Raw genomic sequence first — 16,539 nt, 5'->3', positions numbered from 1 at the left:
GGAACCAGGGAGGTATTGAGGAAAGAGATCAATCTCAGACTAGTACAGTTGAAAATAGAAGCAAGGCAAACAGTCAGGGCAGGCAGGGACAAGGTAGGACTAATAAATTAAACTGCATTTATTTCAATGCAAGGGGCCTAAGAGGGAAGGCAGATGAACTCAGGGCATGGTTAGGAACATGGGACTGGGATATCATAGCAATTACAGAAACGAGGCTCAGGGATGGATAGGACTGGCAGCTTAATGTTCCAGGATACAAATGGTACAGAAAGGATAGAAAGGGAGGCGAGAGAGGAGAGGGAGTGGCATTTTTGATAAGGGATAGAAGTACAGCTGTGCTGAGGGAGGATACTCCCAGAAATACATCCAGGGAAGTTATTTGGTTGGAACTGAGAAATAAGAAAGGGATGATCACCTTATTGGAATTGTATTATAGACCCACCCAATAGTCTGTGGGAATTTTTGACACAAACTTGTAAGAAGATCTCAGCTATCTGTAAGAATAATAGGGTAGTTATGGGAGGGGATTTTAACTTTCCAAACATCGACTGGGACTGCCACAGTGTTAAAGGTTTAGATGGAGAGGAATTTCTGAAGTGTGTACAAGACTATTTTCTGATTCTGTATGTGAATGTACCTACGAGAGAAGGTGCAAAACTTGACCTACTCTTGGGAAATAAGCAGGGCAGGTGACTGAGATGTCAGTGGGGGAGCACTTTGGGCCCAGCGACAATAATTCTATTTGTTTTAAAATAGTGATGGAAAAGGATAGACCAGATCTAAAAGTTGAAGTTCTAAATTGGGGAAAGGCCAATTTTGACAGTATTAGGCAAGAATTTTCGAAAGCTGATTGGAGGCAGATGTTCGCAGGTAAAGGGATGGCTGGAAAATGGGAAGCCTTCAGAAATGAGATAACAAGAATCCAGAGAAAGTATATTCCTGTCAGGGTGAAAGGGAAGGCTGGTAGGTATAGGGAATGCTGGATGACTAAAGAAATTGAGGGTTTGATTAAGAGAAAAAAGGAAGCATATGTCAGGTACAGACAGGATAGAACGAGTGAATCCTTAGAAGAGTATAAAGGAAGTAGGAGTATATTTAAGAGGGAAATCAGGAGTACAAAACGGGGACATGAGAAAGCTTTGGCAAATAGAATTAAGGAGAATCCAAAGGGTTTTTACAAATATATTAAGGACAAAAGGGTAACTCAGGAAAGAATAGGGCCCCTCAAAGATCAGCAAGGCGGCCTTTGTGTGGAGCCACAGAAAATGGAGGAGATACTAAATGAATATTTTGCATCGGTATTTACTGTGGAAAAGGATATTGAAGATATAGACTATAGGGAAATAGATGGTGACATCTTGCAAAATGTCCAGATTACAGAGGAGGAAGTGCTGGATGTCTTGATAAATCCCCAGGACCTGAGAACTCTGTGGGGAGCTAGAGAAGTGATTGCTGGGCCTCTTGCTGAGATATTTGTATCATCGATAGTCACAGGTGAGGTGCCAGAAAACTGGAGATTGGCAAACGTGGTGCCACTGTTTAAGAAGGGCGGTAAGGACAAGCCAGGGACCTATAGACTAGTGAGCCTGACGTCTGTGGTGGGCAAGTTGTTGGGGGGAATCCTGAGGGACAGGATGTACATGTATTTGGAAAGGCAAGGACTGATTAGGGATAGTCAACATGGCTTTGTGTGTGGGAAATCATGTCTCACAAACTTGATTGAGTTTTTTGAAGAAGTAACAAAGAAGATTGATGAGGGCAGAGCAGTAGATGTGATCTATATGGACTTCAGTAAAGCGTTCGACAAGGTTCCCCATGGGAGACTGATTAGCAAGGTTAGATCTCATGGAATGCAGGGAGAACTAGCCATTTGGATACAGAACTGGCTCAAAGGTAGAAGACAAAGGGTGGTGGAGGAGGGTTGTTTTTCAGACTGGAGGCCTATGACCAGTGGAGTGCCACAAGGATTGGTGCTGGGTCCTCTACTTTTGTCATTTACATACATGATTTGGATGCGAGCACAAGAGGTACAGTTAGTAAGTTTGCAGATGACACCAAAATTGGAGGTTTAGTGGACAGTGAAGAGCGTTACCACAGATTACAATAGGATCTGGAACAGATGGGCCAATTGACTGAGAAGTGGCAGATAGAGTTTAATTCAGATAAATGTGAGGTGCTGCATTTGAGAAAGCAAATCCTAGCAGGACTTATACACTTAATGGTAAGGTCCTAGGGAGTGTTGCTGAACAAAGAGATCTTGGAGTGCAGGTTCATAGCTCCTTGAAAGTGGAGTCGCAGGTAGATAGGATAGTGAGGAAAGTGCTTGGTATGCTTTCCTTTATGGGTCAGTGAATTGAGTACAGCAGTTTGGAGGTCATGTTGCAGCTGTACAGGACATTGGTTAGGCCACTGTTGGAACATTGTGTGCAATTCTGGTCTCCCTCCTATCGGAAAGATGTTGTGAAACTTGAAAGGGTTCAGAAAAGATTTACAAGGATGTTGCCAGGGTTGGAGGATTTGAGCTAGAGGGCGAGGCTGAACAGGCTGGGGCTGTTTTCCCTGGAGCGTCGGAGGCGGAGGGGTGACCTTATAGAGGTTTACAAAATTATGAGGGGCATGGATAGGATAAATAGACATAGTCTTTTCCCGAGGGTCGGGGAGTCCAGAACTAGATAGCATAGGCTTAGGTTGAGATGAAAAAGATATAAAAGAGACCTAAGGGGCAACTTTTTCATGCAGAGGGTGGTACGTGTATGGAATGAGCTGCCAGATGATGTGGTGGAGGCTGGTACAATTGTAACAATTAAGAGGCATTTGGATGGGTATATGAATAGGAAGGGTTTGGAGGGATATGGGCCGGGTGCTGGCAGGTGGGACTAGATTGGGTTGGGATATCTAGTCGGCATGGACGGGTTGGACCGAAGGGTCTGTTTCCATGCTGTACATCTCTATGCACCTACGTAGCAACAACTTGTTCACTGATGCCAATTCGTGTTCTTTTTGGGCCATACAGCTCCTGATCTCATTACAGCCTTGGTTTAAAAATGGACAAAAGAGTTGAATTCCAGAGGTGAGGTGACAGCCCTTGACATCAAGCAGCATTTGATTGAATATAGCATCATGGGAATTAAGGGGCAAACTCTCTGCTGGTTGGAGTTATTCCTGGAACGTAGGAAGGTGGTTGTGGTTATTGGACGTCTGTCATCTCAGCTCCAGGATGGCTCTCCAGGAGTTCCTCAAAGTAGTGTTCTAAGCCCAACTATCTTCAGCTGCTTCATCAATGACTTTCCCTCCATCATATATCATAAATGGGGATGTTCGCTGATGTTTGTACATGCTCAGCAACATTCTTGACTCCTCAGAAACTGAAACAGTGCATGGTCAAACACGGAAAGACCTGTACAATATCCAGGCTTGGGCTGACAAGTGGCAAGTAACAAATGCCAGGTAATGACCATCTCTAATATGAGACAATCTAATCACCGCCCTTTGACATTCAATTATGTTACCATCACTGAATCCCCCATCCTTGGGGTTACCATTGATCAGAAACACAACTAGACTTGTCACGTAAACATAGTGGCTACAGAGCAGGTCAGAGGCTAGGAATACTGTAGTGGAAAACTCACTTCCAGACTCCTCAAAACCTCTCCACCAACAACAAGGCACAGGTTAAGAGCATGATGGATTACTCCCACTTACCTGGATGAGCACAGCTTCAAAAACACTGAAGAAACTTGATACCATCCAGAATAAAGCAACCTGCTTGACATCACATAGATGAACATCCACTACCTCCTCCACTGTCACTTGTAGATAGTACACCGCTGCTGCCTATAAGATACATTGCAGAAAATCACCAAAAATCCTCAGACATCACTTTCCAAACCCATAACCACTCACATCTAGAAGGCTAAAGGCAGCAGATCCATGGGAACACCACCACCTGCAAGTTCCCATCCAAGCCACTTACCATCCTGACTTGGAAATATATCACCGCTCCTTCACTGTCGCTGTGTCAAAATCCTAGAAATCCCTTCTTAAGGACACTATGGATCAACGTATAGCAGTACACGGACTGCAAGAGTTGAAGAAGGCAGCTCATCACCGAGGGGCGTTGCGGGTGTGCAATAAATTCTGGCCAGCCACTGACAATCATGTCCCATGAAAGAATAAACACGACTCAGGATTCTGGGGAAAAAACACCATCTTACCAAACAATTTATAAAAATTGTAAAATCCATTTTCTTAAGAAGAAATAAAAAGTAACAGTACATTTATTTTCATAAATTATAGTAATGTATAAATATCTTTACCTTTCATCTGTAATTTTATAGTTCTGTAAATTCATGGAAAACTGGTAAAACACTGACTGTGGGGAATTGGCTAACTGAAACCTCATTTGTATTATGCGTTCAGCTTGTATTAAAATTCGGATGTGCATTATTTTTAGCATATGATTAACATATCCAGGTCAAATTCCTGTATGAACTATTTTCATTAACTAAGTCATTAATCTGGTTTTCAAATATTGTATTAAATTCCCAAGTGCTCTGTCTTAACAAAATTATTGATAAAATAATGAAAATATATTTTGATTTTGGTGCATTGCTCATTACCCTGAATAATATCTTAATGAAAATGTTCAACTATTTGTGTGATCTTGGCTCACTGATAGCACCTCTTCCCTCAGTCAGAAATATACCAAGTTCAAACAAGATTCACACCAAAGCACATGATCTAGGCTATACATTGATGCAGTGCTGAAGGCGCAGATATTGCATTAATTGAGATATTGTCTTTTGCATGATGTTAAATCAAGGCTCCACCTGCCTGCTCAGCTGGATTTAAAATATGCCACAGTTTTTGTCAAACTTGGGAAAGAGGACAATCGTGATGGAGAGTGATGCCTGGATTCAGGCAATTAAACACATGCACTCAGGTGGTGAATCGAGGTCCATATTTGATGAAGTGAATCTTGAGACTACAGTGATGAGACAAAAAAAATGCTTGGTGCAGAAGGGTAAAGATTCTAATTTTGCTGATCATGGCTGTCAATGAGGTACACAGGATTGCTAATCCTCCCAGATGACTGAGAGACTCCCGGAGTTGGTAACAGTCTTCCAGTGTCAATTAATAGTATCCTAGGGATTTTTAATAGGATATGCAGAGTTAGAATGCCTACAGTGTGGAAACAGGCCAGTCTGAAGAGTAACCCACCCAGGCCCATTCCCCAATCCTATATTTACCCCTGACCAATGCACCAAACCTCCACATCCCTGAGCACTATGGGCAATTTAGCATGGCCAATTCACCTAACCTGCACATCTTTTGATTGTGGGAGGAAACCAGAGCACCCAGAGGAAACCCCATGAAGACACAGGGAGAATGTGCAAACTCCACACAGACAGTCACCCATGGCTGGAATTGAACCTGGGTCCCTGGCACTGTGAGGTAGCAGTGCTAACCATTGAACCACTACACCATCCCAAAACGTTAATGGATATAGAGTGAATGAGTGGATGGTTTTTGGCAGGCAATCATAAACTTTCAGACATTCAGAGTGCCAGTTCTATTTAGAGTTTAGATGGAAGGCCCCCAAAACTGGATTAAGGCGACCACACACTATGTGGAACTTGAAGACTATTTTGGATCTCCTTGCCAACCATAGCAAGGATGAAAAATGAAAGCCTAGTGCCTCTGTTCCTGATGATGACAGAGCCCTGCTGTGAGTGGATGATTGCTGAGGACCGGATCAAAGTTGGTTGTGATGTCTTGCACAGTTAGAAGCTGCCTGTCTTTGTCAAGTGACTTTCGGGGAGGAGTAATCAAAGGTCAAGTAGTCAGGATGAAATCATGGGCGAAAGACAGGCAAGTCAGGAAGAGGGAGAAAACAGAAAAAAGCTACAGAGCAAAGCTAATTTAAAAGATTAAAAAAAAATTCCCCAAAGGCAAATAATGGAATTTCCAAGCAGTCCCAAGCACCTTGGGAATAAATCATCATATTGATAAAAAAAATGCTACCTCTTCCTATCCAATCTACTCTATTTACATCTTCCATATTACTGAGCCATTCTGGCACTGTTCATTTCCTGGTCTGGATAAGAAACAGAGTGATTTATAATAAACCAAACAGAACCAAAGGTATCCTGTTAATGTTTATTTACATAGAGAAGGGTCCCTGATATTTACTTGCAGCCACTAGAGGAGAGGGTTCAAGGGGAGGTTTCTGGATTGGAAATATTGCTGTTAGGGCTTTCCAGAAATCTTACAAGATTTAATTACGGGATATCTTTTATCTTGTTCTCAGTAGATTTCCCACCTGACAGCCATGGCATTCTTTAGTGCAGGAAGCAACTGAGGAACTGATAACAGGTAACTTGTAGGGGGTGGTGGGAGATCCCAGGGAATTTGGAGGGCTAAAGTCACCATGATAGAATATTGTAGATCAGAATAATGTTGTAAATGCACTTATATTATGAACTGGACACTTCTTGCCTTCTTTAGCCTGGAATCATTTCTGAATACAGGAAATCCAGCTGACATTAGTTTAAAACAAAATGAAATCACACAGCTGCCTTAAAAGATTTCAGTGATGGACTCTCTTTTTGAATGTGGTCTGCCTGGCATCTCTCTATCAACCACACAAGAGGATGGAAGTGGGGTATGGCTGGGTTTGAAATTCAACTAAGTTTTACTTCCCAGCTGACCTGAACTCACCCATTTTTGATAATAAAATTAAATTAACATTACCCTCATGTACTACTAGAATCAAACACATGCACTGGGGGATTTCTGAACAAAGTGGATGTGCTGTTACAGGAAATTGGAAAAGGAAGTCTTACTCATAGCAAGCAAATTCAAATTTACTTTTTATTTTTCTGAGCTAATCTAGGGCGAATGTTCAGTGAAAATTTCAGTCCTGAAGCAAATTTAGCTAACTCGATGTTCTTATAACTGTTACAAGTTTTTTGAATCCTTTTTTCTTAACATTGCAGCTCTGGCCTCAGGAAAGAAAATGAATTTATTTATAATTCTTACTGTTGTCATCTCATCCCTCAGTCCTGATTTAATTCGAGTTCTCTATCTTGACAGCTTGCATCATTTGTGGTGATGTCACCACTGCTGAGATCTGTACTTAAACCAGGAAATGAAAGGAATAAAATATCATTTATGCAGTGTTTTGCAACTAAGACATTTAGTGGTAAAGGACTGAGATGTTTATTCTGCTAATTTGCTGCCAAGGAAAGAGAAATTGAGCAATATTTCTATTTGACTCCAGACATCATTATGGCCAAGGTAGGTTGCAAACCATGAAAAGGTTACAGTTCCATCCCTGTACAATAGTCTTGGTTGCTGGGATTTTTCTGGCACCCTGCCCCAGTGGTCAGGTGTGAACCTTAATTAGATGTGGTGCCCAGTCCTGACAGCTGAAAATCCTTCTTGTCTATGCCCAATATCTATACAAGCTCATTTTCAACAGGGATAGTTAAACAACAATTAGGAATGGGAATCCTCCATACTTGAAGATGTTTCTGAAGGCTTTATTTTATTAGTGCTACCATCAGACTGGCACAGTTAACCTATAGCAACTTAGGAATCGAGGTAGGCCCGTTGGACCCTTATGCTTCTTATTCTAGATTAGAATGGTGCTGGAAAAGTACAGCAGTTTAGGCAGCATCCGAGGAGCAGGAAAATCAACGTTTCGGGCAAAAGCCCTTCATCAGGTATTCCTGATGAAGGGCTTTTGCTCGAAACGTCAATTTTCCTGCTCCTCAGATGCTGCCTGGACTGCTGTGCTTTTCCAGCACCATTCTAATCTTGACTCTGATTTCCAGCAGCTGCAGTCCTTGTTTTTACCCTTATGCTTCTTACACCATTCATTATGGCTGATCTTAACACAAAATGGGGAACCAGAAGTTAGGGCTATAATTGCTTCTAGCAGGATCTGCAGGATCACTGATAACAGAGGTCTTCCCTAGAGTTAAGCCCTGAGAAACTGGATGCAGTGACATCAGATATTTAATGAGTGGACACGCTCACTGAATGCATCTTCAATACATGGGAAGAATCTTATGTCTTTTGGTTAAGTGCCAGTTGTGTCGAAGCTTTTGGAGGGTTTTTGCCACGGGGGTTTGCAAGATCTGTTACCAGGTCTTACCAAACTTGCCTCATTGATAACCTACCCACCACTATGGTGTTCTTTCTATCAGATCATACCACGTGCCTCTCCCAAAACAATTCAACCATTCAGTGGATATCCATCAAAAACACCATATTTAAAAGGGTGCTATGAATCCAGATGAGCACCGGCATTCCAAAGCTACCCAGCACACTAATAGACGATCAGTCAGTAGATGTCAGAGAAGGGGAAGTTAGTTCTTTTCCAACATAATTCTCCAATAGGTACCCAATAATAAGCATTACAGAGGGATCTGAATGTTCTTGTGCATGAAACACAAATTGTTATTATGCAACTGCAGCAAGTAATTACCCTCTTCTGGAGGGTAGTGAATGTCAAAAATTCTCCAACGTGTTGCGAGGGTTTAATCATTGAAATTATTTAAAGAGGATGTCAATACATAGAAGGTCTGGGAATTGTCGGCTCAGTGCTGGGTCTAATTTGTGAGAATAAAGTCAGAGAGGTGATCGAGGTAGCAGAAGGGGAGCATTTTATTGACAGTGACCACAGTACAGTATGATTTGTTTATTATGGAAAAGAGGTAGTTTGCACAAAAAGACTTTGAATTGAGGGAAGGCAGATTTTATTAAAATAAAGTAGGATATGACCAAAGTAGACTGGGAACGGTTACTCATGTGAAAACCTACAACAGAACAATGGTGGTGGTGGGTTGGGGGGTGGGTGGCATACAAAACACAAATGGGAACAATATACGCCTAATATGTTGCCTTGAAGGTGACATATAAGAGTAACAAGTCCAAGAGAACCCTAGATGTCTAGATTTTCAGGACTGAATAAGATGGAAAAGAAAGGCTCTTAGCAGGTACAAAGGGAACAAAGCTGAAAATGTGTTGCTGGAAAAGCGCAGCAGGTCAGGCAGCATCCAGGGAACAGGAGAATCGACGTTTCGGGCATAAGCCCTTCTTCAGGAATGAGGAAAGTGTGTCCAGCAGGCTAAGATAAAAGGTAGGGAGGAGGGACTTGGGGGAGGGGCGTCGGAAATGCAATAGGTGGAAAGAGGTCAAGGTGAGGGTGATAGGTCAGACTGGGGTGGGGGCGGAGAGGTCAGGAAGAAGATTGCAGGTTAGGAAGGCGGTGATGAACAAATCAATGGAAACCCCAGTGGAATATCAAAAGTATGGGTTGGGAGGTAGGGGGAGAGAAATCTTAAGAAAGCAATTAGGGGAGAAAAGAGAGGATATGAAAAGATACTGGCAGGCTTGAAGAATTCTTTTGAGAATCCCAAGAAATTCTGTAAATGTATTAAGGGGAAGAGCATAATCAGGGAAAGATAAAGGTCAATTAGGCACCAACGGGACAATATGTGTAAGGAGCCAGAGGATATTGTTCAGGTATTAAATAAGTGCTTCACTTCTGTCTTTATTTGGAGATGGAGGATGTAGTTACATAATTTGGGGAGAGATACTGTGGGGTTCTTGAGTAGAATGGCAGAGGGAGTGAGGACTTATGGAGGCTTTGGCAGGCTTAAAAGTGGACAGTTCTGAAGTGTGGATGAGTCATACCCAGGTTGTCACAAGAAGTGAGGGAGGAAATTACTGGAGCTCTGATTTTTAATATCTCTCTCATCATATGGGAGATGTCAGAGGACTGGAGGACAGTTATTGTGTTTTCACTTTTCAAGAAGAGTGGCAAGGATAAGCAAGGAATTATAGACCTGTGAGTCTCACATCAGTGGTAAGGAAGCTATTGGAGAAAATTCTGAAGGAAATAATTAATTTCCACTGGGAGAGGCAATGTTTGATTATGGATAATCAGCATATGTTTGTCAGAGGGAGGTCATCCCTAACAAATTTGATTGAATTTTTTGAGGAGATGATCAGATATGTAGATGAGGGTAGTGCTGATTATGGATTTCAGCGAAGCTTTAGATTTAGATTATTTACAGTATGGAAACAGGCCCTTCGGCCCAACAAGAGGAGGTCCCCACATTGAAGACTAATAGAGAAGTTAAATGAGATCCAGTGTAACTTGGCAAGATGGATTCAAAATTGGCTTAGTGATAGGAGGCAGAGGGTGGTGGTAATACACTGTTTGTGTGACTGGAGGCCGGTGTCTAGTAGTGTACCACAGAAATCAGAGCTGGGTCCCTTATTATTTGTGATAATATATATAAACTACATAGATGAGAATACTGGGGCGATGATAAGTAAATCTGCAGATGACATGAAGATTGACTCAGTGGCTGACAATGAGGAACATGTTTTAGGTTACAGGAAGATAAAGATGGATTGGTCAGAAAGACAGATCAGTGAAATATAAACCTGAAAAGTGCAAGGTGATGCACTTTGGAAAGAGCAATGAGACAAGCAAGAACTTAATGAATATCTGGACATTGGGAAATTCAGAGGAACAGAGGATCTCCAGGTGCTTGTCTGTAGATCACAGAGGGTGGCAGCATAGGTTTAGAGCATGGTTAAGGCATATGGAAGACTTGCCTTTACCAGTCATGGCTAAGATTATAACAGCAGCGAGGTCATAGAATCATAGAGAATCATAAAATTTTACAGTACAGAAGGAAGCCATTTGACCCATTGTGCCGGTACTGGCTCTCAAAAGAGTTACCCAGCCAGTGCCATTCTCCAGCCCTATCTCTGTAGCCCTCTAAATTAATCACTTTCAAATATATATCCGGCTCTCTTTTGAAATCCCGTATGGAATTTGCCTCCACCACTCTCCTAGGCAGTGCTTTGCACATCCTAAAAACTCTGAGAAAAGAAGTTTCTCCTCATTTTACTCCTAGCTCTTTTGCTGACAATCTTGAAATTGTGACGTCTAGTTACTGACATACCAACTTATGGAAACAAAATATTCTTTTTGACCCTGTCAAAATTGATCATAATCTTGGCACCTCAATAATGTCACCATTTAATCACTGTTCTAAGGAGAATAAGGCTAATTTCTCTCACCCTTCCTTGTATCTAAAATCCCTCATTCCTGGTATCATTCTAGTAAATTTCCTATGAACTCTCTTCAGAGCTTTAACATCCTTTCTTAAATAAGGTGCTCAGAAATGAACACAACACTCCAAATGTGGTCCGACCAATAATTTATAGAGGTGTAGCATCACTTCCTTGCTTTTATACTTTATGCCTCTAATTATAAACCCAAGGATCCTATAAGCCTTCTTAACAACTGTTCCAAATTGCCTGGCCACTTTCAGAGAATCATGCACATGAACCCCAAGGTCCCTCTATTCCTGTACTCTCTTTCCATATTTTTTACACTAAAATGCATTAGCTCACATTTCTCAACATTGCAATTCATCTACCGGGTGTCTGCCCATTTGGTCAACTGGTCAATGATCCTCTGAAGTCACTCTGAAACACCATGCTCACAATTCATTATTCTCCATAGCTTATTATCATCAGAAAGTTAAAAAAATTTAGAAACTTTTACCTCAACATCCATCTTTAAATTATTTAAATCAGAAAAAGCAAGGGTTCGAACATGGATCCTTGGGGAATACTACTTTCAACTTGCCTCCCATTTATATCGACCTTCTGTTTATTATCGTTTAGCTAACTGAAAATCCATGCTGCCAAGGATCAATTCCCAAACATTTCTGATTGGCTAACCAATGTGGCATATGGCATTATATCAAATGCTTTCTGAAAGTTCAATATGCAACATCCACAGCACTACTCTCATCCACTGCCAGTGTCACCGTTTCAAAGAACTCAATTAAATTTATTAAATATGACCAGCCCCTGACAAAGCCATGTTGATTGTCTAGTGTTTGTTTTCTCTGAGTGTATATTTACTTTATCCCATATTGTTGCCTCCATCAATTTTCTCACTATTGATGTCAAGCTGACCTGTCTGTAGTTTTCTGGTTTATCCTTTCTTAAACAACAATGTCACATTGCAATCCTCTTGTCCCCCCACACTAATCCTGTGTTCAGATAGGCCTAAAAATTCCTGCCAACAGCTCCGCAATTTTCTCTCTTACCCCCCTCAGCAAGCTGGGATACATTCCATCTGAGCCTGATTTCTCTGCCTGTGGTGCTGCCAGTCTTTTTTGCAGCTCTTCTTTGTCTCTTACTATACTGCTCAGTTGCTCAACATCCACGTTTTCAACTAGATCATTGGCACCAGCTTCTAATTAGGTAAAGACAGAAGCAAACTATTCAATTAGGATATCTGCCATACCCTTTGCTTCAGTGAGCAATTTACCCTGCCCAGTCCTTATGTGGCTCACATTATCTTTCACTAATCTTTGACTATTAATATGTTTGAAGAATATTTTACTATTTGTTTTAGTGTAGCCTGCCATCCTTTCCTCATGCTTCCTCTTAGCCTTCCTCATTCTAGCCTTAGCCTCCCTCCTGCATTTGAGATACTCTTCCTAATTTCTATTGCTATTATTGTTCCAGTATGCATCAAATGCCTCCTTTTTCTTCCTTATTTTCTCAGTAATATCCTTTCTTATCCAGAGTACTCAAGCTCTGGATGTTATATTTATTTCTCATGACTAATTAACTAGTTTGTACTCTATTCACCTCTCTTTTGAATGTCTCCCAATTTTCATTCACTGTTTTATCCCCATAATGTGTGTCCAATCAACATGCTCCAGTTAAAGTTTTAGATCCCTCAAATCTGCCCTTTTCCACTCTGGGATCTTAATCATTGACTGATTTTTATCCTTTTCCAACTTAATTTGAACTTTATTATATTATGATCACCATTTCCCAAATGCTGCCCCACTCTGATGTTCTATACTTGGTCTGTCTCATTTCCTCATTTCCTAGGATCAGATTAAGCACAGCCTCCTCCCTGGTAGGGCTGGAAGTGTACTGCTTCAGAGAGTTCTCCTGCACACGTTGCAGGAATTTCTCCCCTTCCATGCCCAACACTGTACCTTTTTCCCAGTCTACCTTACGGTAATTGAAACCACCAAATATCACATCTCTACTTGTCCTGCAGATTTCCATAATCTGTCCACAAATGCTCTCTTATACTTCTTTCACATTATTTGGAGGTCTGTAATGAATATCCAACACGTTTACCACTCCCTTCCTGTTTTGCACTTCCAACCATATAAATTCTAATTCAGGAACTGCATCTTGTTCAAGAGCAATAATACTATCTTTGACCAAGACTGCTACACCTCCTCCCTTTTCTCCTCCCTGGTCTACTAAAAGCCTTATGACCTTGGATGTAAGCACCCCGTCCTGTTTTGGCTTGAGCCACGTTTCTGTCAATGCTACTACATCATAGCCTACTTTCAGTTCCCCAATTTTGTCCACTATAATCTGTGCATTTGCATACGTACAATTTAACCCTGTCTCTTTCTTGTCCATGTAAATGACCATTGCTTTGTTTACTGTCAACACCTAAGCCTTCCCTCACTACTTTTTTCCTGTTCCCCATCTTCTCTCTATTGTTCTGTCTTGTACTTCCAAAATTGGGCCTTACATTCCTCTGCCTTATAATATATCCCTAAAACATTATCTACTTTCTCAGCCGGGAGATTAATTTCTTTTCTGCTCAGTTGAAGTCCTTCTCTTCTAACAGCTTACTCCTTTCCCAAAATGATATTAATGTGTCAAAAATCGAAACCACTCCCTTCTACATCATATGTAAAGCTATGCATTTACCTCCTTGATCTGCATTTGACCAAATGGTGAAGCTCGTGGTACAGGTAGTATTTCTGAGATTACTACCTTGGTAGTCTTATGTTTCAAATTAGTCCCTAGCTCCTGAAACTGATCCTGCAAGTCCGCCAAACTATCCCTCTCTGAGTTGTTGGTTCCCTCATGAACCACCATCACTGGCTGTTGACCCTCCCTTTTGAGAAGTTTATCCAGCTGTTTCATTACCTCCTGAATCCTTGCACCCAGGAGACAACAGACCACATGGAATTCATGATTTTGGCCGCAAGCTACAGTATCTCTTGCTCAAACTATGAAGTCACCTACTCGTACGACTTTACTAACTTGCCTATCAGTCTCTCTTTTCTCAGCATCACCTGGACACTGTAGTAGTGTGGTTTTCTCTTGAATCATCCACCCTAATTCAATCATGTCACTCACTAAATAGGCATCTAAAGTTTTGTACGGGTTAGTCAGATCTAAGCAGTCCTGGGTTTTCTGGACCCACTGTCTCTTTCCCTTTTGATGAATGGTCATCCACTCATCTGCTATTTTGACACTCCTCTTTGCGTGCTTATCACAATGTGGAGTAACCACTCTCGGGTATGACTGTTCCAGAAACTTCACTCTTTCTTGTATGGTGTGCAGTAAGGAGCGTTGCTGCTTTAAATCAGTCACATGTTGTTCAAAGTCTACTACTCTCTGGCATTTTATGCAGACGTGATCATTCTGGATATAGGCCCTCTCTCTCTCTCTCTCTCTCTCTCTCTGTCATGGTAACTGATTGGACTTGTCCAAGAATCCTCCATGATCACTTTTCATTATTGCCCTCTATCGTGCTGGACTGTACAAAACTTTGGTTAGCCACAGCTGGAGTACTGTGTACACCTGTTTGTTAGTTAATTGTTTCTGAAGTGTGGATGCAAGCTGCATTGGGATTCTGCAGAATCCTCATTATCGCACAATCTGAAGGAGCTGTCTAAGAAATCGACAATTCCCCTGAGCAATTATCCTACACAAATCCCCTACATTTAAATTGGATTATTTGGAAAATTCTCGCAGTTAAGTAAATAATTATTCAGAAAAGATTGGACTGTTAAATATCTGGTCTAGTTCCTGATTAACTGTTTAACTGACATCTCAACTCATCTTACATATCCTTTAATGGCACTTCCTCAAAAATTCTAACATGCTTTGGACCTGCCCTCTCCCCACAGGACCTGACGTGTCTCACCATCATCAGGACCTGACATCCCTGCCCCCTGGGGATATGATACCCTGTCCCTCCCACCCGCTGGGATTTGACACCTGTTGGCCTTTTCCTGGGAACTGATCACGCCTCCCATTCTGCTGGATCAATTCCCCCACCTTGCCTGTCCAGAACATGACCTCGTCTACTCTGGACCCCACCCCACTCTGGAAGTGAGAGCCCTACCTTCTCTGGAGCTAGAATATTTCTACCCCAACTTTGGGCCCAGCACCTTCTTCCCCTACTCTGAACTTGTTGCCATCTGCTTGCTCCAGACCTGATACTGCCAACATCCATTGCCCTAACACCCAACCCCGACCCCCACCCCCAACATCATAACCTCTGATCTTAAGGCCCCCGTTTCTCTGCACTGGAATTAGCACACCCTGCCCTTTTCAGGAGCCAACCACACCTTCTCCTGCCACAGGATCTGCCCATACTCCCCTCCCTCACCCGCCGCTGGACCTGATATTCGTTTCCTGCTCCTTCAGGATACTAACATTCCTCACTCTGGACCAAACACCTCAGCCAATGGACCTGAGCCCCACTTCCCCTGTCACTGGGCTTGACACGCCCTTCCAACACCCTGTCATCATTATCTGTTCAAGGTCCCAACATCACCCTATTAAATCCGGTAGCTCCCACCCAAATTGACCTACCCTAAATGGTCCATTGCTTATTTCACCCATTTGCCACCTTGCACCTTTACTGGCACCCTACCCCATAGCACTCTACATCCAGGCACCCTATTTGCTCGGCACATTACCCCTACCCACCTAGCTCTCTACCATCCTGGCATCCAAACCCCACACTTACCTCATGTACTTACCTTTCAGTTGTCACAGTGGCTGTCTTTAATGCTGGACACTTAAATTACAGAATATTACAGCTGATTGCTGAGACAAAAAAAGAGGTATGTGTGGTTTGCCTTTTCCCCCAGCTGTTCAATGCTGTTGGATCGTGCCAGAGGGGAAGTATAGAAACATGTTTTTGAAGAAGATCTGATCAGAACCTCCTGTCCTGTCAGAAATGTGGAGAGCTCTTTCACTTTCTAAAAAAGGAGCAAAATGGCAATCTATATGAAAATCCAGTGCATAAATTGTCAATTCTGTCCAAAACTGAATCTAAAGTCTCAAGAGCTGCTGATGTGGAAGTAATAGTTTTGAAGCCATAAGCAGCATATCTGGACATTAACATATGCAGCTATGATGAGAGACATGTACAGTCTGTTCTGCTGTAATGTGTGTTTCTTCAATTAAATTGGCTTTAACACAATTGAAGAATTTAGAATCTTATTTGTAGAATACCAATTTTTCCTTACCTGTATTGGCTATAACGTGATTCCAGCCACATTAGTTTAAATGGCATGGCTATTGCACAATTTTCTTATAGCATGAGATCAGATGAGAATGGAAGTATCGCGACTGTACCTAGTTAATTCCTTGCTCACATTAAGCCTATAGAAGAGGAAAGTTATTGTGATATAGTGGTAATGT

The 16,539-nt window shown here is 41.9% G+C and overlaps 1 long non-coding RNA gene across 2 annotated transcripts in view; it reads right to left on the bottom strand.

Moving 5' to 3' along the window:
• LOC122554783 (uncharacterized) overlaps positions 1-16,539 on the bottom strand; it is a 34,036-nt gene that overhangs the window by 11,747 nt on the left and 5,750 nt on the right. For both annotated transcript variants that reach the window (XR_015758171.1, XR_006313079.2), the window contains 2 exons: positions 3,974-4,191; positions 3,703-3,834 (listed from right to left, as the gene is read on the bottom strand). This is a non-coding gene — a long non-coding RNA (uncharacterized LOC122554783). The remainder of the gene's footprint in view (positions 1-3,702; positions 3,835-3,973; positions 4,192-16,539) is intronic.

The sequence above is a fragment of the Chiloscyllium plagiosum genome, unplaced genomic scaffold (assembly GCF_037043375.1).
Source record: "Chiloscyllium plagiosum isolate Xiang-an unplaced genomic scaffold, Cpla_swu_hap1 HiC_scaffold_9, whole genome shotgun sequence".
NCBI lineage: Eukaryota > Metazoa > Chordata > Chondrichthyes > Orectolobiformes > Hemiscylliidae > Chiloscyllium > Chiloscyllium plagiosum.
This window is presented reverse-complemented; position numbering and strand designations above follow the sequence as displayed.